General features: G+C 48.5%; 2 pseudogenes; both read left to right on the forward strand.

Moving 5' to 3' along the window:
* The first annotated feature begins 625 nt into the window (after window positions 1-625).
* On the forward strand, window positions 626-6,658 carry LOC149523445 (uncharacterized; annotated as a pseudogene).
* A 183-nt stretch (window positions 6,659-6,841) lies between these two features.
* On the forward strand, window positions 6,842-14,414 carry LOC149523446 (uncharacterized; annotated as a pseudogene).
* The last annotated feature ends 6,463 nt before the right edge of the window (window positions 14,415-20,877 follow it).

Raw genomic sequence — 20,877 nt, forward strand, 5'->3', positions numbered from 1 at the left:
CCACACAACACAGGGGAGAAGGACCTAGCAGTTAGGGTGCTCACCCAGGAGATAGGAGCCCCCTTGTTAAAGTCCTCCCCTCTGTGTATCATTCTGGGGCTTAGGTGCCTGCTTGGGTATCTAGAGTGGGGGCAGCACTGTACATGTCCAGAGGCAGAAACATAGGCACCGAGGGAACTTTTATTGCAAAAACGTAAATGCTAGGTGAGTTTAGGAGCGTACAGGCAGCAGCCGAGAGTGAGTTTTACTATCTGGCTGGGTCATGGTAATACCTAAAATCAGAACCCTTGTAGTCGAAGGAGCTAATCCTGCATCAGGCTCACTTTCTGTACAGCTGGCCAATCACCACCACAAGATGCAGTGTGTATGTGTGTGCATGTGCATGTGCATGTGCACGCTCATGTGCACAGAAATGGGAGGAAAATAAGAAAGAACAGGAGATTAAAGAACCCAAACCCCACAATTTTTTTAGTCCCTAAAAGGGGACCTAGCACAGACCCAGTGGTTCCATCGCGAACATGGGCATTCCAAAATTACAGTAATGGCAATGCGTTCCCAGACCAAAGCAGCAGGGATGGGGGAAGTCACAGACAGGGAAATGTGGGCTAGAACAGCAGCTACCGACATGTATTCCCATGCAAAACCCTTTCACATGAATGCAATCTGCAGTCTGAGAGGAAGAGCTCACTTGATATTGCCTCCAACACAAACAGCCCTGGAAGAGCAGTCACGGGGGCCACCTCAGCTGCTGGAAGGGAAGGCGGTTTCACACAATCAATACCCCATTGAGAAGAATGGGCCAGTTTTCACACCTCAACTAGAAATTGATCCAACACCCTTTGAAGTCCATAAGCATGACATCAGTGGGTATAAACTCAGTGACCTGTCCAGTTGTTTGGTTGTTTGTCTGCAAGGTGGGTTAGACTTGTCCATTGCCCCGCATTGGCTCACAGATAGAAGGATGTGTTTACAGCCAAATGGGCTAGAAAATGAATATAAAATGTGTTTCAGTTGAAGTAAGAACACTGGGGAGACCAGGAAATACAATCACATTTTTCTACCAAAACAAAAAACAGGACTATGTAGCACTTTAAGGACTAACAAGATGGTTTATGAGGTGATGAGCTTTCGTGGGCCAGACCCACTTCCTCAGATCAAATAGTGGAAGAAAATCGTCACAACCATATACCAAAGGGTACAATTAAAAAAAAGGAACACATATGAAAAGGACAAATCAAATTTCAGAACAGAAGAGGGATGGGGGGGGAAGGAAGGTAAATGTCTGTGCGCTAATGATATTAGAGGTGATAATTGGGGAAGCTATCTTTGTAATGGGTAAGGTAATTAGAGTTTTTGTTCAAACCTAAGCGTAAAGTGTCGATTTTGAGCATGAATGACAGTTCAGAGGATTTTCTACCAAAGATGTTTTTCTCCCCATGGAAGCTCATGATCCCATCTACATGTCTTGTTAGTCTCTAAGGTGCTGCAGGACTAGTTGTTGTTGTTTAAGTTTTTCCAGTTTCAGACTAACTCGGCTCCCCCTCTGAAGTTTTTCTCCCTGTTATTATGAAACGCCCAGAAGAAGAGGAAAGCAGATTGCTGCGGTTCGCAGAACTCTGTCCAGTAAAGAAGTAACTTCCAGTTCAGGGAAATACTGAAAGTGATGAAGGACCAAGTGCCACCAATGAACACAGCAAACAACTGAACAAAAACATTTCATTGTGATCTCTTGCCATCCTGATCACCTTAGATGTGCCTGAGATTAGTAAGGAAAGTGGGTTTTCAGGCACAAGTGTTTTTAGTGAGAAAAACCCAACATGTCTGGAACTCCTGACTCTATCAGCCTAAGGCTGCCTTTATTCTTTAGATCCATTTGCCTCCTCCTTCCTGAGAGCACAGCGGGAGAGGAGGGAACAGGGGAAAGGGGAAAGCTGGCAGGAAACTTATCAGCATCTGTTATTTGTTTAGCATCAGAGATGTGCAAGACAGGCAAGTAAAACCTACCTCTATCCAAAGGGCTTGCAGCCTACAGGCCCAGCTTGCACATAGCTGTACTAGTGGTGTGGAGTCATGTCAATGAAATTCTCCACATGTGAAGGGATCTGCTGAACAGCTCCTCTTGCAGGACTGTAGACTAAGAGCCAGGCTCAAAGAGGTTGAAATGCAGAGGAAAATCCGGGGTGTGGTGGGGTTGCTAACATGAAGGGGAAAGGAGTCCAGGAGAGCCGGCAGTATTTTAAAGAAGCCTTATTAAAGTCACAGGAAGAAACCATCCCGATGCACAGTAAGAAAAGCAAATGTGGTAGGTGACCAGACAGGCTTACCAGGGACATCCTTGGTGAGCTTAGACACAAAAAGGAAGCTTTCAAAAAGTGGAAACTTGGACAGATGACTAAGGAGGAGTATAAATCTATCGCTCGAGAATGCAAGGGAGTTATCAGGAAGGCGAAAGCACAATTGGAATTGTAGCTAGCAAGGGATGTGAAGTGTAACAAGAAAGGTTTCTTCAGGCATGTTAGCAATAAGAGGGTGATCAGAGAGGGTGTGGGGCCCTTAGGATGAGGGAGGTAACCTAGTGACAGATGATGTTGGAAAAGCTGAAGTACTCAATGCTTTCTTTGCCTCTGTCTTTACAGACAAGGTCAGCTGCCAGACTAATGCACTAGGCAACACAGAATGGGAAGGAGGTGGACAGCCCTTGGTGGGAAAAGAACAAGTTAGGAACTATTTAGAAAAGCTAAACATACACACATCCATGGGTCTGGATTTAAGGCATCTGAAAGTACTGAAGGAGTTGGCAAATGTCATTGCAGAGTCTTTGGCCATTATCTTTGAAAATTCATGGAGATTGGGAGAGATACCAGATGATTGGAAAAAGGCAAGAAGGATAATACAGAGAACTACAGACTGGTCAGTCCCCGGAAAAGTCATAGGGGGGATCCTCAATGAATCCATTTTGAAGTACTTGGAAGAGGGGAATGTGATCAGGAACAGCCAACATGAATTTATGAAGGTCAACTCATGCCTGACCAACCTGATTAGCTTCTATGATGAGGTAACTGGCTCTGTAGCTATGGGAAAGTCAGTGGATGTGATATACCTCGACTTAAGCAAAGCTTTTGATACAGTCTCCCACGATAGTCTTCCCAACAAATTAAGGGACTATGGATTGTATAAATGGACTGTAAGATGGATAGAAAGCTGGCTAGAATGTCGGGCCTAAAGGGTAGTGATCAATGGCTCGATGTAAGGTTGGCGGTCTGTTTCTAGTGGAGTTCCCCAAGGATCGGCTCTAGGATGTGTTTGTTCAACATCTTTATTAACGACCTTGATGAGGGGATGTATTGCACCCTCACCAAGTTTGCAGATTACACTAAACTAGAGGGAGAGATAGATATGCTGAAGGGCAGATATAGGGTCCAGAGTGACCTAGACAGATTAGAGGATTGGGCCAAAAGAAATCTGATGAGGTTCAACAAGGACAAGTGTAGAATCCTGCTCTTGGGACGGAAGAATCCCAAGTATTGCTACAGGCTGGGGACCGACTGGCTAAGTAGCAGTTCTGCAGAAAAGGACCTGGGGATTGCAGTGGATGAGAAGCTGCATTAAGGAGGAGCATTGCCAGCAGATCTAGAGAAGTGATTATACCCCTTCATTTGGCTCTGGTGAGGCCACATCTGGAGTATTGTGTCTAGTTCTGGGCCCCCCACAATAGAAAGGATGTGGATTCACTGGAGAGAGTCCAGTGACGGGCGACCAAAATGATGAGGGGGCTGGAGCACATGACTTATGAGGAGAGACTCAGGGTATGTCTACACTACCCTCCTAGTTCGAACTAGGAGGGTAATGTAGGCATACCGCACTTGCAAATGAAGCCCGGGATTTGAACTTCCCGGGCTTCATTTGCATAAACTGGGCGCCACCATTTTTAAATCCTGGCTCGTTCGAACCCCATGCCGCGCAGCTACACACGGCACGGACTAGGTAGTTCGGACTAGGCTTCCTAGTCCGAACTACCGTTACTCCTCATTCCACGAGGATTTAAAAATGGCGGCACCTGGCTTATGCAAATGAAGCCCGGGAAATTCAGATCCCGGGCTTCATTTGCAAGTGCGGTATGCATACATTACCCCGCTAGTTCGAACTAGGAGGGTAGTGTAGACATACTCTCAGGGATTTGGGTTTATTTAATCTGCAGAAGAGAAGGGTGAGGGGTGATTTGATAGCAGCCTTCAAATTCCTGAAGAGAGGTTCCAAAGAGGATGGAGAGAGGCTGTTCTCAGTAGTGACAGATGGCAGAACAAGGAGCAATGGTCTCAAGTTACAGTGGGGGAGGTCTAGGTTGGATATTAGGAAAAACTATTTCCCTAGGAGGGTGGTGAAGCACTGGAACAGGTTACCTAGGGAGGTGGTGGAATCTCCATCCCTAGAGGTTGTTAAGTGTCAGCTTGACAAAACCCTGGCGGGGTTGATTTAATTGGGATTGGTCCTGCCTTGGGCAGGGGGCTGGACTTGGTGACCTCCTGAGGTCTCCTCCAGCTCTATGATTCTATGATTCTAGCTCCAAGGGTAGAATCAAAGACTTAAGTTTTTTGCGCAAAATCAGCGTTTGTGAACAAAAAGTGGTGGAGCGTCCACACCTCAAGCGCCTTTTTGTGCAACCCCCCCCCAAAAAACCAGTAAATCGACAGGACAGAGGGCTTTTGCTGGTAGAGTTATTCCTCTCCCCACGAGGAATAGCTCCTTTTTGCACTGCAGCTCTTGCGCAAAAAGGCATGTGTGGATGCTCCTCAGGGGTTTCTTGCGCAAAAAGAGCCTATCAGAAAAAGCACAGGTTTTCTGATGGCCATTCTTTCTTGTGCAAGAACATCCATGCAGCGTGGATGCTCTCTTGCGCTAAAGCACATCGCTTTTGCAATGCGTTTTTGCAGTGTGGGCACGCTTTTTTGTGCAAGAAGTTTTTGTGGAAGATTTCTTCCACAAAAAGCTTCTTACACAAAAACCCTGCAGTGTAGACTAATCCCAAGAAAGGTGACAGCCTCTCAGCAAAAATCTTGGCCTATTTTCTGCAGCTTCCTGCATATATGTTTGCATCCCAGAGTCACTGCTGATCCCACCATCATGTCATGGCCTGGGGTACAGCTGGTCCTGGGTAAACACACTGCACATGTGAGCAGTCCCCGTGTTAGTGCTTTCAGGCCTGGATCAGTATATGTGGGAGTCCCCTCTGCTAAATCTACACTCAGGGAGCACAGGGTGGAGGGGCTACAGTGCTTCACACAGACTGACTCTTTGTGCGTTTCAGGTGCACGTGCAAAGCCTCCCAGTGGAGCGGAGACCTGGCAGGATGAATCCAGAGTCCTCTACCCCACCAGAGCAAACATCACCTCCAAGGGTCATCTCCAAACCCTCCCTGCCCTCCTGGGACGCAGCCACCTGTGCCACGGGCTGCAGCACGCAAGGAGAACTGGAGTCTAGATGAGCGTGTGGCGCACTTGACAAAGAGATTGTCTGTGATGGAGACCAGACTGGCTGCTTTCGAGCAAGCTCCACGCCCCGAGTCGGCTGGACGCCCCGCAGGCGCTGCTCTGATTCCCAGGGTGGAGGAAATCCAGCCTCTGGCAGAGAAGGATGAAATGAGGATTGTGACCAACTTGCCAGCTGGACCCCCAGAGGCTCTGTCTGCCCCTGCAGGAAAGTCCCTGTCCCCTCCGCCTCCTGCAGCAGCCAGCATCCCCGATACTCCCTCCTGCGCATCTCCCCCCAGGAGGACAGGAGACTCTTTGAGGAGGCCGAGGGCGACATTGCCAAGTACGCTCTGGCGGTGTTCAGACATACGGTGCCCCCAGCGGTGGCGGGAGAAGGCCAATGTGTCCGGCACGCACCAGAAAGCCGCCCTCTCGCCCAATCTGGTGAATGCAGCGTTCAAAGAAGTGGAAGCCAAAGCTGTCACGCAGAGACTATAGTAACATCAAAATGCAGATCAATAAGCTCATGCAGTGCCGGAGGAGCAGAAGCCTGGTTGTGTCTCCAGGGCAGGTGTAACAGCCTGGCTCCTCCGGCTAGCAGGGCTTTGGCTCCTTCCTTTAGAAGGGTAAAGGGAATTCTGGGAAACCTGACAGCTCTGGGCATTTCCCCATGGCGTCCCGGAGATCTGTGTCTAACTTATGCCTGCAGGCACTCAGTGCTCTGACGATATTGCATGGATTTGCTCTTTGGCAAGCTACAGTTTGATTCCAGTTACAACATGGAGGAGTGCTGCCAAAAGATATTTAACATGTTCGTGTGACTGTCGCTCTGCATGATGATGAGCACAGTATGCATGCCTTATAGATTAGACAGCTGAAGGGGAGTTTGCACTTTTTATTGAGTGTAGGCAGGGGCGGCCCTAGACTAGCTACCAGCAACTGGCGCCCTAGGCGAACCATGCTATCGGTGCCCCCACCTCCAAACCCCTCAATGATATTGCACCACCATTTGGTGCCCCATTTAACTTGGCACTCTAGGTGACCGCCTAGCTCACTATATGGACGGGCCACCCCTGGCTGTAGGAATTACGTTTTCAAAAAATCACCAGTATTGTTACTGGGCCATAAATGCAGAAGAAATTATCGTAGGAAGAACAGGTCCTAAAGATATCAAAAGGAGTCAAACAAATGTGAACAGAGCCACAGTAGTTCAGTTCACTGTGTCACTATCTCATTCCTGCTGGTTTGCAGTTTTACGATAAATGTTTTTTTCTTCTTCAATAAAGTTCTGTCAGATTGCTGTCTAGCATTCAGAAACACTTTCAGATTTGTTACTGGGCACCCCTCTCACTCAGCTCCAAGCGTCCTAAATTATGGGTGTACATGGTAGGTATTTTTTACCAGTATACACTTTAAAGCAAAGTAATGGCTCATTTGTTAGGACCAATATAATATTTTGTTATCTGTGCATCACTGAAAGTAATTTCCCTGAATTGTAAAAAAGCCTTTCCTTGTAAATATGATATGCATAGTAGCTCTAACAAAATGCCTGCTCAAATTTCTGTAGAAAAATGTTTGGGATTCTGTGAATCCTTAGATATTTGCCCCCCTCTCCTAGCCTCCTCCAGCTCAGACAATGTCCATATCATGCCCATTTTACACTACAAACCCTTTCAAAGGAATGAAACCTATTAAAAAATCATTAGCAGATTGTATATTGTCATCAAAGCAAACAGCCCTGAGTCATCAATAGAGCACCTCAGCTGCCAGAAGATTTCAGTTAACACCCCATTGAGATGAATTGGGCAGTTGACACCTGCTAGAAGTTGATCCAAAGCCCAGTGTGAAGTCCATAAAGAAGACAACTCTTGATTTCAGTGAGTATAGACTCAGGCCCCTTAGTTGTTTCAGGCTGATCGTCTACAGCAGTGGTCCCCAACCTTTTGGGGCTGCTGGGTGCCTGGGAGCGGGGCCACTCATGCACTGGGCACCCGGGTGCAGGGCCGCACACGCGCTGGGCACCTTGGGGTGTGGCCGCAAACGCGCCGGGCACCTGGGGGTGGGGCCACTCATGCGCTGGGCACCCGGAGGTGGGGCTGCGCACGCACTCGGGGGTGGGGCCACCCATATGCTGCATGCCCAGTGCTGGTGCCACCCATGCGCTGCACTCCCGGGGCAGGCGCTGCTCCTGTGCCGCATGCCCAGGCTTCAGCACCGCTCATACACCGCATGCCCGGTGCCAGCACAGCCCTTGTGCTGTGTACCCGGGGGCAGGGCCGCCCATAAGCTGTACACCCAGGGGCGGGGCCACCCATATGCCGCGTGCCCGGTGCCGGGGCCACCCATGCGCTGTGCGCCTGGGGCCGGCGCCGCTCCTGTGCCACATGCCCAGGGGCGGCACAGCCCATATGCTGCGTGCCCAGGGGCAAGCACCACATGCCTGGGGGCAGGGCTGGCCCTGATCACTCGGCGGGCGCACAGAAATGGCCCGGCGGGCACCATGGCACCAGCAGGCACTGCATTGGAGACCACTGGTCTACAGAAGCCTGAATTTGCCCTGCATTGGGTCATACAGACAGAATGGTTTATCTAAGACAAGATGGTTTAGAAAATTATTGTAAATTGTGTTGAAATTGAAGTTTGCCTTCTTCAGCAAACCCCGGGGGAGAGCAGAAAATAAGAACTCTTCATATTCTCAGCAGGGTCAGGGGCTCTAATTGATTCAACAGAAAATTGGATGTGGAGGGTTTCAGAATATCGATATTTTTCAATACCATAGCCACCACCAGCATTCTACTTGTTTACATGACTCTCCCATTGTGAAACTGACCAGAGATTAAACACACAAAAAAGCATTTAAAAGGCGTTTCAGGGACTAACCCTGCTCCCACCTCCCCTCCACAACCTGATAAACTTTGTGTTTTGACAAAAACCAGTTTTCTCTTCCTTTGCTGTGACAGACTGAGAGGAACAGCAGGGAACTGCCCACTGTCTTTTCCAGCAAAGGAGAGACTGACTGGGGGGAAGGGAGTAATTCTCTCAGGCAGGTGTGTAGAACCTAAGGCTTACCTGGATCCAGCCCCTGAGACGCAGCCCCTCCCCCCCCCCCCAGCATTGGGGAGACACCGGGGCTGGAGCACAGACGATCTACTAGGTTGGGCCCTGCAAGGTTCTGGTGTGCGAAGCGGCCACATTAGGGAGGGTTTTTTTCTTTTGCTTCTCACTTATGTGTGGCCCTTGAGTGATTTTTCTGTGGGTCCCAACCCAAAAAATGTTCCTCACCCCGGTCTCCAAAGTGCCATTGAACTGACCGCAAAGAAATGGAGCAAGCAGAGATTTCATGTTCAGTTCTTTCCATTCTGGTGAACTGGGGTGTAAGTGTGTGTTCAGACACAAGTGTTTTTGTGAAAATCCCACTATCCTGGAGATCCAAAACCTCTGTCTGCTTTGGCACCAAGCCACAATTATTCCTTAGAGCCATGTTGTCTCTCCTCCTGAGAGCAGAAGATCTCAGAGATGGTTATTTGTAATGTGGACAGAGCTGTATGCAGCAGGGATGTAAAAGTCCAGCCTGCCCAAGAGCTTACAGCCCACAGGGCCCATCTTGCAGCTAAATCTGGTGTGGAGCCCTGTCAGTGAGATTTGTCCCAGGCTACTGTGTCTGCATTAGAGCTCCCTATGTAGAATGAAGCCTAGAAGCCAGGCCTAGATGAATTGGGATGTCCACATGGGGGATGGGTGGGACAGAGTTGTTTCATTCTCATTGCTGGTCAGTATCATGGGAGAAGTGTGTTTTTGGTTAAGATTGGCCTTGATGGCAAACAGGGCCTGGAGCCAGGGCTGGGGAGGGCTTTGAAGATGGCAGTGAGTAAAGGGCTTGAACAGGGAGGGATAGCTCAGTGGTTTGAGCATTAGCCTGCTAAACCCAGGGTTGTGAGTTCAATCCTTGTGGAAGCCATTTAGGGATTTGGGGCAAAAATTTGTCAGGGATGGTACTTGGTCCTGCTGTGAGGGCAGGGGACTGACTTGACAATCTTTCAAGGTCCCTTTCAGTTCTAGGAGCTAGGCAATCTCCATTAATTTTAGGGACTGGCATTTTTCATTTCAGGAGAGAGAAGAGAGAGGACACTTCCTCCACTCAGCCGTCTCCAGGAGTAGGGCCAGCAACCTGGAAGCCTCTTGACTTCTGAGATCCTGACACCTCTCTGTAGAGAGCCAGCACCTCTGGGATTCCCCAGTCTCTGTCCTGCCCCACTTCTACAGCTGTCCTTTGCTGGAGCCCATGTCTTTCCTCTCTCCTCAAATCGAGTGGCAAGACTGGAGAGAAGTCTCTGCTACTCTGAGCAGCAATAGCTCCAGTGTAGCTTTGCTCCACCCCTTATTGGAGCATAAGCTTCGTCAGATCTGATGAAGTGGGTCTTTGCCCACGAAAGCTTATTCTCCAATAAATCTGTGAGTCTGTAAGGTGCCATGGGACTTCTTGTTGTTTATAACAAAATATTGGCTACTGGAGATTGTTCCCATGTCAGCTCAATTCCCAGAATGCTGAATTCCAGGCTCAGCAAAGCTGGCTCATGTTTAATAATCCTCACAGAATCCCTGACCAAGAAACATGCTGGCTGCAAACTCCTACTCCCTAGCCCTGCTCCAAGGACTTCATCAAGTGCAAACATAAGGAATCTCGCTGCTTGTTTATGGGCAGAGCTGAATACAGGCTGGAAATGTCCATTTTTTGTGGGGTGGTAACAGAAACTGTGACTTACAAAGGAATAGTCACTGCGCAAGGACTGCAGAGCATAGAGAACGCAGCCTTGCAGGAGCTTTTAAATGGATACCAAACTGTTTAGGATAGTCAAGATAGAAGCAGACTGTGAGGGACTCCAAGAAGATCTCACCAAACTGAGTGATTGGGCAACAAAATGGCAAATGAAATGTAATGTGGATAAGTGTAAAGTAATGCACATCGGGAAAAATAACCCCAACTATACGTACAGTATGATGGGGGCTAATTTGGCTACGACAAATCAGGAAAGAGATCTTGGAGTTATCGTGGACAGTTCTCTGAAAACTTCCACACACAGTGCAGCGGCGGTCAAAAAGGCAAATAGGATGCTAGGAATTATTAGGAAAGGGATAGAAAATAAGACCCAGAACATCTTACTGCCCCTGTATAAAACTATGGTATGCCCACATCTTGAATACTGTGTACAGATGTGGTCTCCTCACCTCAAAAAAGATATTTTGGCCTTGGAAAGGGTTCAGAAAAGGGCAACTAAAATGATTAGGGGTTTGGAACGGGTCCCATATGAGGAGAGGTTAAAGCGACTGGGACTTTTCAGTTTGGAAAAGAGGAGACTGAGGGGGGATATGATAGAGGTCTATAAAATCATGAGTGGTGTGGAGAGGGCTGATAAAGAAAAGTTATTTATTAGTTCCCATAATAGAAGAACTAGAGGATACCAAATGAAATTAATGGGTAGCAGGTTTAAAACTAATAAAAGGAAGTTCTTCTTCACACAGCGTGTTGTCAACCTGTGGAACTCCTTGCCAGAGGAGGCTGTGCAGGCTAGGACTATAATAGAGTTTAAAGAGAAGCTGGATAAATTCATGGAGGTTAGGTCCATAAAAGGCTATTAGCCAGGGGATAAAATGGTGTCCTTGGCCTCTGTTTGTCAGAGGCTGGAGAGGGATGGCAGGAGACAAATCGCTCGATCATTGTCTTCGGTCCACCCTCTCTGGGGCACCTGGTGCTGGCCACTGTTGGCAGACAGGCTACTGGACTAGATGGACCTTTGGTCTGACCCAGTACGGCCGTTCTTATGTTCCTATGTTCTTATGTTCTTATGAGCGGCACACTGAGCAACCAATGATGGGTCGAGGGAGACACAAAGCATCCAACTGAACATAACAGTCTTGGGCCCTTCCATTAGAGATGTAAGTGAAAGCCACTTCTCCAAGCCACTCAGCACCCACCCCCATTGTCGAAGAAAGCCCAAGTGACTCCTCTCCATGGTGGTTTATACCTGTAAGCTCCTCAGAACTGAGATAAAGGGTAAAAGCTTTAACTTTCAACAGGTTGGCTGCTATTTGGAAGCCCCACCCCCAGGACTCAAATCCAGCTGGGGTGACATGATTGCATCAGAACGGGAGCGCTGAGAGAACAATGCCCGGTCCTGCATAAAGCCCTGGTCAGTTCCTGTCTGACTCTGGCCTCATAGCACTCCAGTCCTGTTGCTAATCCTGCTGCTGGTTCTGCCCCTCCTGTTCTGGTTTTCCAGGCACAAGTCATTTCTTTGCTCCCATATCTATGCTGTATGGTCTCACCCATCCCACCATGAGTCTGGGGAAGGGACGGGTGGGACGGGACTGGCCGCCTCCAGGGTATAGCTATCTGAGGTGAAGCGCTAAGGCCTCTCACTTGAGTTTCTTCTCAGTTTAACTTTTTTCCTACTAGTGCCCGTTTGGGGTTATCATAGCAATCAAGTTCACTGGCATTTTGAAGCCAGCCTGGATAAACCTGAAGTGTCCTTACATGAAACATGAAAATTGCAAATTGTATGCAGTATAACTTAAGCAGCCAGTATAGGCAGTAAGAACAGTCTGTTTCAGTAGGGCAGTCTGTCCTTTTTCACGATTTTATTCAGCACTTTGAACAATGGGCCCAAACCATTTCTGGCCTTTGGGGCAGTACTGCAGTAGAAATGATCTTTTTATAGGTTTAACTGCAGATTCCTTTTCAAAATACTTGTCTGCTTTCCCTTCTCCAGAAGTGAATGGTCTCAGGGACAAAAGATGGGTGGTCATATCTTTTATTGAACCAAATTCTGTTCATAAAAGAGACAAGCTCTCAAGCACTCCCTCAGGTCTTTCAGAAGCATCCAATGTATTGATTCCTCCTCAACAGGAGCTTCTTCCTGATAATGTAGAGTGGGGATCAGAAATTGCAGTGTCTATTTGACTGCAAAGAAATGCAGGAGATACTTGCAGCTGTTGTGTAGATAGCAGGGTTTTCAAAGTTGTTGTAAGAGAATCTATTTTAAAATATCAGAGGGGTAGCCGTTTTAGTCTGAATCTGCAAAAACCGGCGAGGAGTCCTGTGGCACCTTATAGACTAACTGAAGTGTAGGAGCATAAGCTTTCGTGGACAAAGACCCACTTCGTCAGATGCATGTAGTGGAAATTTCCAGAGGCAGGCAGAAATATGCAGGCCAGAATCAGGCTGGAGATGATGAGGTGGATCCAATCAGGGAGGATGAGGCCCACTTCTAGTAGCTGATCTGGAGGTGTGAATTCCAAGAGAGCAGAAGCTGCTTTTGTAGTTAGCAAGCCATTCACAGTCTTTGTTTAATCCAGAGTTGATTGTGTCAAACTTGAAGATGAACTGTAGCTCAGCAGTTTCTCTTTGAAGTCTGGTCCTGAAGTTTTTTTGCTGCAGGATGGCTATCTTGAGATTTGCAATTGTGTGTCCAGGAAGATTGAAGTGTTCCCCTACAGGTTTTTGTATGTTGCCATTTGCATTAACATGATACAGTTCTGCGGTGATCTGGAAGGATTCTCTTTCAACTGTAGTCTTAAAAGGCCTTTGAAGCAGGATACAGGCAATAAAGTCATTGAGACAATGTCCTTTCTGGTTGAAATGGCAAGAAACTGTTTTTTCTTTGTGATCCTATCTAATATCTGTTTTGTGGGCATTGATCCTTTGGTGAAGTGTCTGAGTCGTTATTCCAATGTACATAGCAGATGGACACTTTCGGCACATGATAGCATAAATTATATTTCTGGATGAGCAGGAATATGTGTTTTTGATCTTATAACTCAGTTAGGTCCAATAATGGTATCAGCAGAATGAATATGTGGACAAAGCTGGCAACATTTCTATGTTTATTTTCGTGTGTGTGTGTGTGTTTTAAAAAAGTAAGTATTCTCCTTATTTGAAAGGATTGTTGTTAGATTGGAAAAGTTAATTGGGGCTATATGCTAGTGATATGAAATTGATTTACAAAATACCCAAATTGACCAGAGCCACTGTTCAGAAAGAGTAAACATTTAAACATGTTAATTTACTCAGATAGTTTAAATTGGGGCCATAGAACTAACCCTGTAGCATAGACACAGCTTTAGAGCCCTAAATGCACTGAACATGGGGTATATCATGGCTTCACACAGCCAGTCTGCTAAGCTGGTACATTATTTACATGTGTTTCAGTTGCTGAGAGTGGAACCCATTGGAAGGATTTGCCCACAATAGAGGAATTCCCCCCCCCCCCCCTCCACAGGCATCTTCTTCAAACCATCACTGCCATGTGGGAAAAAGACCATAGGCCTTCTGACCCCGGCGCTGCTGCAAGTGACAAGAGAGAAGCTGAGCCTAGGGGTGCGTGTTCAGGATTTGGCAAAGAAAATCTTCACAATGGAGTCCACACTGGCTGCTCTCCAGCCAGACCTGCTTCCAGGTGTGGCTGCCTGCCCCACAGGCCCAGTCCTGAGTCCAGAGGTGGAGGAAATCCAGCCGCTGGCAGCGATAGCTGACACGAGGCCTGTGGAATATGAGGGGTCTGTCAGCAATTGTCTAGAAGGCTGCCCAGAGGCTGCAGACTCAAGAGAAGCTCCATCTCTTCTGAGGGTCAGTCCCTGCCCCCTCAGCTCCCTCCAGCGCATCTCCCCCCAGGAGGACAGGAGGTTCTTTGAGGAGGCCCAGGGCGACATTGCCAAGTACGCCCTGGTGGTGTTCAGACACACGGTGCCGCAGGACTGTTACCAGCGGTGTCCAGCACGTACCAGAAAGCTGCCCTCTTGCCCAATCTGGTGAATGCAGCGTTCAGAGTGACAAAGCGGTGGAAGCCAAAGCTGTCACGCAGAGACTAGGGTCACATCAAAATCCAGATCAACAGGCTCATGCGATGCTGGAAGAGCAGAAGCCTGGTTGTGTCTCCAGGGCAGGTGTAACAGCCTGGCTCTCCCGGCTAGCAGGGCTTTGGCTCCTTCCTTTAGAAGGGTAAAGGGAATCCTGGGAAACCTGCCAGACCTGGGCCCCTCCTCACAGCTCCCGTGGGATCAGTGCCTACGCTGTGACCATGAGGGTTCCCCATAGGGCCATGGGTGGTAACCAGTAGTGGGTTGCAGGGCGTAAGGCTCTGGATCACCTTGCTCAGCTGGGCCCTGGTGGCCAGTGAAGGCTGGGTCACAACCCACACTCTGAACTCCCTGGCTGATCCCAGACACCGTGCTGCGCCCAGGAAGTGGCCAGCAGCAGGTCTGGCTCTTAGGCAGCAGGGGCACAGGGCTTCCCACTGCCCCTGCCCTGAACACTGGCTCCACACTCCCAATGGGAGCTGGGGAGGGTCAGTGCCTGCAGGTGAGAGCCGTGTGTAGCTGCTTGTACACTTCCCCCTAGGAACCGGACCTGCACTGGATGCTTCTGGGGCACAGCGTGATCCATGGTGCCAAGACAGGCAGGAAGCTGCCTTCGCACCCCTGCTGCTGAGAAGCCATGGGAGGTAAGCCAATGCCCCAGCTCTGTGCCCCAATTCCTTGCCCCAGCCCTGCTCCTCCCCAAACCTGGAGACTTCTGCACCCTAAATCCCTCTTCCACAGCTCCATTTCAGAGCCTGCATCACCAGCCCTGATCCCATCCTGCACCCCCAACCCTTACCCCAGCACAGGGACCCTCCTGCACTGTGAACCCCTTGTCCGAGCACCACCCCACCCTTCACCCCTGCACCCACCTCACCCCTGCATCCCAGCCCTCTGCCCCATCCCTAAACCCCCTCCTGTACCCCAAAGCCCTTATTCCCAGCTCCACTGAGTCTCAGGCATCAGCAATTTTCTTCAATTGGGTCACCCCCCCCCAAAAAAAAGAAGTTTGAAAACCACTGCCATAGGGTTATCAGTGGAGCTACTCCAGAGGGAAATTTGAAGGGGAAAAGTCTAGGGTAGCCCAGGACTGGATCTGTGCAAGGGAGGGTTTTAGCAGAGTAGGTTTTCTACACCAGTGATACCACCAATGATGTACCAGCAGGCCTGGTCTTACCCACATCAGCCTACAGGCTGCTTGAGAGCAGATTTTACAGCCTGCTTAGCTGTGTCTTTTCTATGACCTGGCTTTGCTACACCAAGGGTTTCTTCTTGCACCCAGGGCCAGCCACCAGGATTTGGCCTTTTCCATACAGAGGCAGCCCGGTAGCTGTCAGCAGCAGCCAGCACTCCATGTTGCTTGAATCAGTGCTGAGCCCTGTGTGAAGAGGAAGGCATTTAAGGGTGGCACCAGCTAGGGTCATCTGTGGATAGCTTGCTCAGTACAAACCATGCTTGCCCTGGTCTAGCTGGTGTTGCACTGGGGTAAGTACCAATTGCTGGCCACTGATGGCTGGCCAGGGCCATTCCTGAGAATGAAGTCTCATCTCACTTGAGTGGCCGTATTAGTCTGTAACTTTAAAAACGAGTGGTCCCGCGACAGGTACTTCTGCTGCTATTACATCTCTCTTGTTATTTCCACTCCATTTCATCTGAGGAGGTGGGTTTTCCTACAAAGGCTCGTGATTCTATGTATTTTGCTTAGTCTCTAAGGTGCCCCAGGATCTCTCGTTCTGTTCTCAGTGTACACCATGCACCGGAGCTGCTCACCCTAGGTAAGTGTAAGGGGACTGTTAGCCCCTTACTAAAACTCAGTGGGAGTTTTTGGTTGGCCAGTTCCCAATACCAAAAGGGGAAGGGTCCATGAGAAATCAGGGCCCTGAGACTGACAGATCCCCAGGGACAATGGGAAGAAGCTTTGAACTCCAGGTCAGCCTGATTGATAAGTTGGACAGGCCAATGGGGGAATTAGGAGGCCAGGTCCCGTCCTCTGAGTGTGCTGGGATTTTCTGGGTCTGAGTCTGTCATGATCATGAGGGTTAGCCAGCATCCTGGAGATTAAGGGGTTAACTATGTCCCTTACCTAAACCAGGTGGCAGGCAGCCAATAGAAATGTGGTAGGAATTTAAAACTGGGGCAGAGGAATTTTTGGGTTTTCCCCTCCTTTGTCCTGGGCAGTTCCTCTCCAGCTACTGAGAGAAACAGACATGTCTCTCCCTCCAAGAAACCTTTCTCCACTTTCTGTAAGTAAGTAAAGTTTAGATAAATCCGTTAGGTTTTGTTGTTTTATGGTTTGGGAAATAGGATCTGATGTCTCTGCACTTTTAAGAAATGTTTGGGCTTTCGTTTGTGACTAAGTGCTGGGCCCATGGTGGAGTTTCTCCATGAGGATATTATTTTGTTACTGTTCCATCTAGTCATTATGCTTGCAACAGGAATATTGTGATGATAATAAAAGTTCTTTCTCTTTTCTTTTTATTAACCTGATAGTAGTTAATTTTTGTGTCCTGGTTTGTACTTTAGGAGTGAGATTTCCCAAGTGATCTCTCCCCTGATTTTGGTATCAATACTTGGGTGGTGGCAGCCGTGTTTTTTATCCCCAAAATCTAGGTTGTTAAGATTTGGGGGGAGGGGAGGAGTTTTATACCAAAGCCTGGTAAATAAGGTTTTGGGGTACTTTTGCTGGCCCCCTCTTCTGCATTTATTGTGCCAGAGTGGGGAAGGAGCCATGCCAGAGTCAAAGGAAAATGCAGGACAATGTAGCACTTTAAAGACTAACAAGATGGTTTATTAGGTGATGAGCTTTCGTGGGCCAGACCCACTTCCTCAGATCAAATAGTGGAAGAAAGTAGTCACAACCATATATACCAAAGGATAGGGGGAGAGAGCTAAGAAGAGTAGCAAGGGGTTCAGGCTGTACTGAGGAGCAGACCTGCAGTGACAGAGCCAGAGGCCCATTCGGCCCACAAAGCACAGACCCTGTGCTAAGAAGCAGACCTGCAGTGACAGTCAGACACACACAGCCCAAGGAGTGCAAGCTGTGCTGAGAAGCAGACCTCCAGTGACCAGAGCCAAAGGGATCAGAGGAGCAATGCAAGGAGCTGGAGTCTGGCAAAGCAGGGAGACACCACCAGCCAAGAGGCCCTGCAGGCCAGACTTGGAGAGGGATTGTAACTCCAACTGGGAGAGAGGTCCTGCTACCTAGAGCCTGAAGTCGTGTGGTCACTGCCAGAGCATGTCACAGCCAGGGCCTGAGAGAGAGCCCTGGGACCTATAAGGAACAGACCGTGAACTGTCCTTACACTCTGCAAACTGCTGTTTGTGATGTCCCTGTGCTACAGAGTGGGGCTACGTGTTCTCTTTTAACCTTTCTCAATTTTTCCTTCTTCTTTTCTTTTTAATCAGTTGCTGTTTAATAAATTGTGTTTGCTTTGAACTGTATGTAATGATCAGTGGGTCAAGAAAGCCTGCAGTGTGAAGAGAGCACCCCATAGTGGGGACTACAAAGTCAGGGATTAAGCCGCAGAAAACCTGGGCCCAGCCTTGTTGGGATTTCGAGGACTCTGCTACACAGCAGAGTGGAAGGGGAGCCCTCAGGGTCAGGAAGTCCTTTGGATAAAAGAAGTGGGAGCGGGGACTCAGATCCTTTCGCTGGTCCGTTTCACCGGGGTAGCATTGAAGCCAGGAAAGTTCCCCACAATAGCAGGACCATTTGCTCGCTTACATAATCATGGGCTTCTTAGGCTGGATGACGGATGCCACAGCATTATCAGCTCTCCTCATTTTTGTGAGCTTTGCAAGAGTTTGTGTTGTTCTTGAATCCCCAGCTCCTGGAATCAAGTAAACACGTTAGAGTCTCAACTTCCCCTAAATGTAACCCCCAAGGAGATGACTTAGATTCCGGGGGCTTGTCTGCTGGCAGCTCAGGGAGAGGCTCTGAGTTTGCCTTGGCTCCCCCTCCCTACCAGGGCCAGAGTCTGCCCGGCAACCCATGGGGAGTGAGATGCCCCTCCCGGGGGAAGGAGAGACCATTGTTGGAGGGGTCTGGAGCCAGCCAGGAAAAGGGGAGGACTGAGTGTGTGGGAGCTAGTAAGCCCAGGCCTGCATGCAGGGTTCCCCCTGAGAACTAGCCTCTAGGGACCTGAAGGCAGGATCCCTCCGCTGGGTTTTATGTCTCCACTGTTGATTCCCAGTTTGTGGAGTTTGCTGGGAGGCTGCCCCAGCCAGGGTGAGTTGTCTCCAGCTCCCTGGGTGAGACCAGTCACTGCATGGTCAGCTCTGCTCTAGCAGTGAGTTCAGGGCTGCTGCCTGCTGTGTGGGTCTGAATGCTGGGCTGGGAGGTTACAGTTTGAATTTTGGTGCAGTTGTGTGGCCTGCACCTTGAGCCCTGCACCCCTTCGCGCGGAGGGGAAATTCTGGGACCGAAGCAGCCTGGTTCCTGCCTGAAGAGGATCCCAGGGAGAAGAGAGCAGCCCTCTGCAGAGACTGAGTCATCTCTCAACCTGAGGTCATTCATGGAGTGTGTGAGTGCACCAATTTTTAGTTAGTAAGTCAGGGAATTTGTGTGGGGATTTTATTACCTGCAGCATATTAAACTGTGGAGGGATTTACTGCCTTCTCCCATGTGTGAGTCCTTTGGGCTGTACTGGACCTAGTCAGCTCCACTGCTAAACCACTGCAGAGAAGGATTGTGTGGTCAACAGTCATCAAGGGCCCCACCAAAGTACGCGTACCAACGGGACACTGATCTTACAGTTGCTGGGCACCAGTGACCCTAAAAATAGTGTTTTACCCTGTTCTGTTATATTTGTCTCCTGTTTAATATAATTGTGTTTATTATAGTGTATGTGTTTGTGCTATTTTCTGGGAGTCTCCAACTATCTGGCAAATACATGGAGATTACCCTGGGCTAGAATTTTCCTCCCAAGCTGCCCTGGTGACCCTGCCAGGAAGGAGTGAGGGGGGTGGAGGCACGGCCAAAAAAATCCATCAGAAAAAATAAAGTTGAGTGGGTGGCGGGATCCAGAAGAACCCAAACCTGTCCATCCAAACCTGTAAGGAGATTGGCTTAAAAGAAGGTAACCAGGTGGAGAGGGGGCGCTACATAAAAAAAAGATTCTAGCCCTTGTGGTAGTCTAGTAATAGAAGAAAATGTGAGCCAAATGCACCCAAAAGGCAAAGAACAGAGCCCTACGTGGAACTGTTGTTTATCTAATTAGTTTATAAATCTCATGGTATTTTTGGGACTAAACTTGTGGTTGAAGATACTGGAATTTTGCTTAACAGTTAAAGGTTGATTCTGGGGCTTTCTGGACATCCAGCCGAAGTGGAGGTCTCTACCATGATCAGCAGTGACAGTGCTGGATTTGAATTTGTTACAATTCAGGATGGGCTCGTCTACACTGGCCCCTTTTCCGAAAGGGGCATGTTAATTTCACAGGTCGTAATAGGGAAATCCGCGGGGGATTTAAATATCCCCCGCGGCATTTAAATAAAAATGTCCGCCGCTTTTTTCCGGCTTTTAGAAAAGCCGGAAAAGAGCGTCTACACTGGCCCCGATCCTCCGGAAAAAAAAGCCCTTTTCCGGAGGATCTTATTCTTACTTCGAAGTAGGAATAAGATCCTCCGGAAAAGGGCTTTTTTTCCGGAGGATCGGGGCCAGTGTAGATGCTCTTTTCCGGCTTTTCTAAAAGCCGGAAAAAAGCGGCGGACATTTTTATTTAAATGCCGCGGGGGATATTTAAATCCCCCGCGGATTTCCCTATTACGACCTGTGAAATTAACATGCCCCTTTTGGAAAAGGGGCCAGTGTAGACGTAGCTGATATGTCTACATTGCAGAGTTTTTTTTTTTTTTGGAAGAACGGCTGCTTTTCTGAAAATACTCCAGTTACATCCAACTGCAATCGCAATTTTCTGAAAAAAAAATTGAAAGAACAGAGGGTTTTTTCTGACACTGGTAAACCTCTTTCTACGAGAAAGAAGCCTATTTTCAAAAGAGCTCTTTCGGAAAAAGGTCTGTGTGGATGGGGAAGAGGGAGTTCTTTCATAAGAAGAGGAAAGAGGAAAAAGCACAGGTGCCCTGGTGGCCACTCCATCCATAGTAATCACAGCTTACATGTGAGAGAGCGTCCATTCAGTGTGGACGCTATCTTTCGAAAAAGCAGATTGCTTTTTTGATGTGCTTTGGCATTGTGGACACTCTCTTTTGGAAGAAGTTTTTCTGGAAGATCTCTTCTGGAAAAGCATTTTCCGAAAGAAGCCTGCAGTCTAGACGTAGCCTCAGTTTCAGAGTTCCAGAGATGAATGCATTCGTTAACACTTCTCAGAGATATTGTCTGAGTATGTCTGTCAGAAGCTCAGTTGCAGATGTCTAGGTCACACAACCTGACATTCACAAAGAAAAGGGCTGGAAAGGGTCCATGCCAAACCCTTAGCAGCCATGGAAATTCTATCTACAACCATGGACATTAGCTAACAGCAAATGCTGGATAATGTTGCCTTTTTGCATAATTACAGTCCCAGCATTAGTCACATTTTCTGTTCAACCGAAACCT

The sequence above is a fragment of the Pelodiscus sinensis genome, chromosome 17 (genome assembly GCF_052426305.1).
Source record: "Pelodiscus sinensis isolate ZL-2025 chromosome 17, ASM5242630v1, whole genome shotgun sequence".
Taxonomy (NCBI): Eukaryota; Metazoa; Chordata; order Testudines; family Trionychidae; genus Pelodiscus; species Pelodiscus sinensis.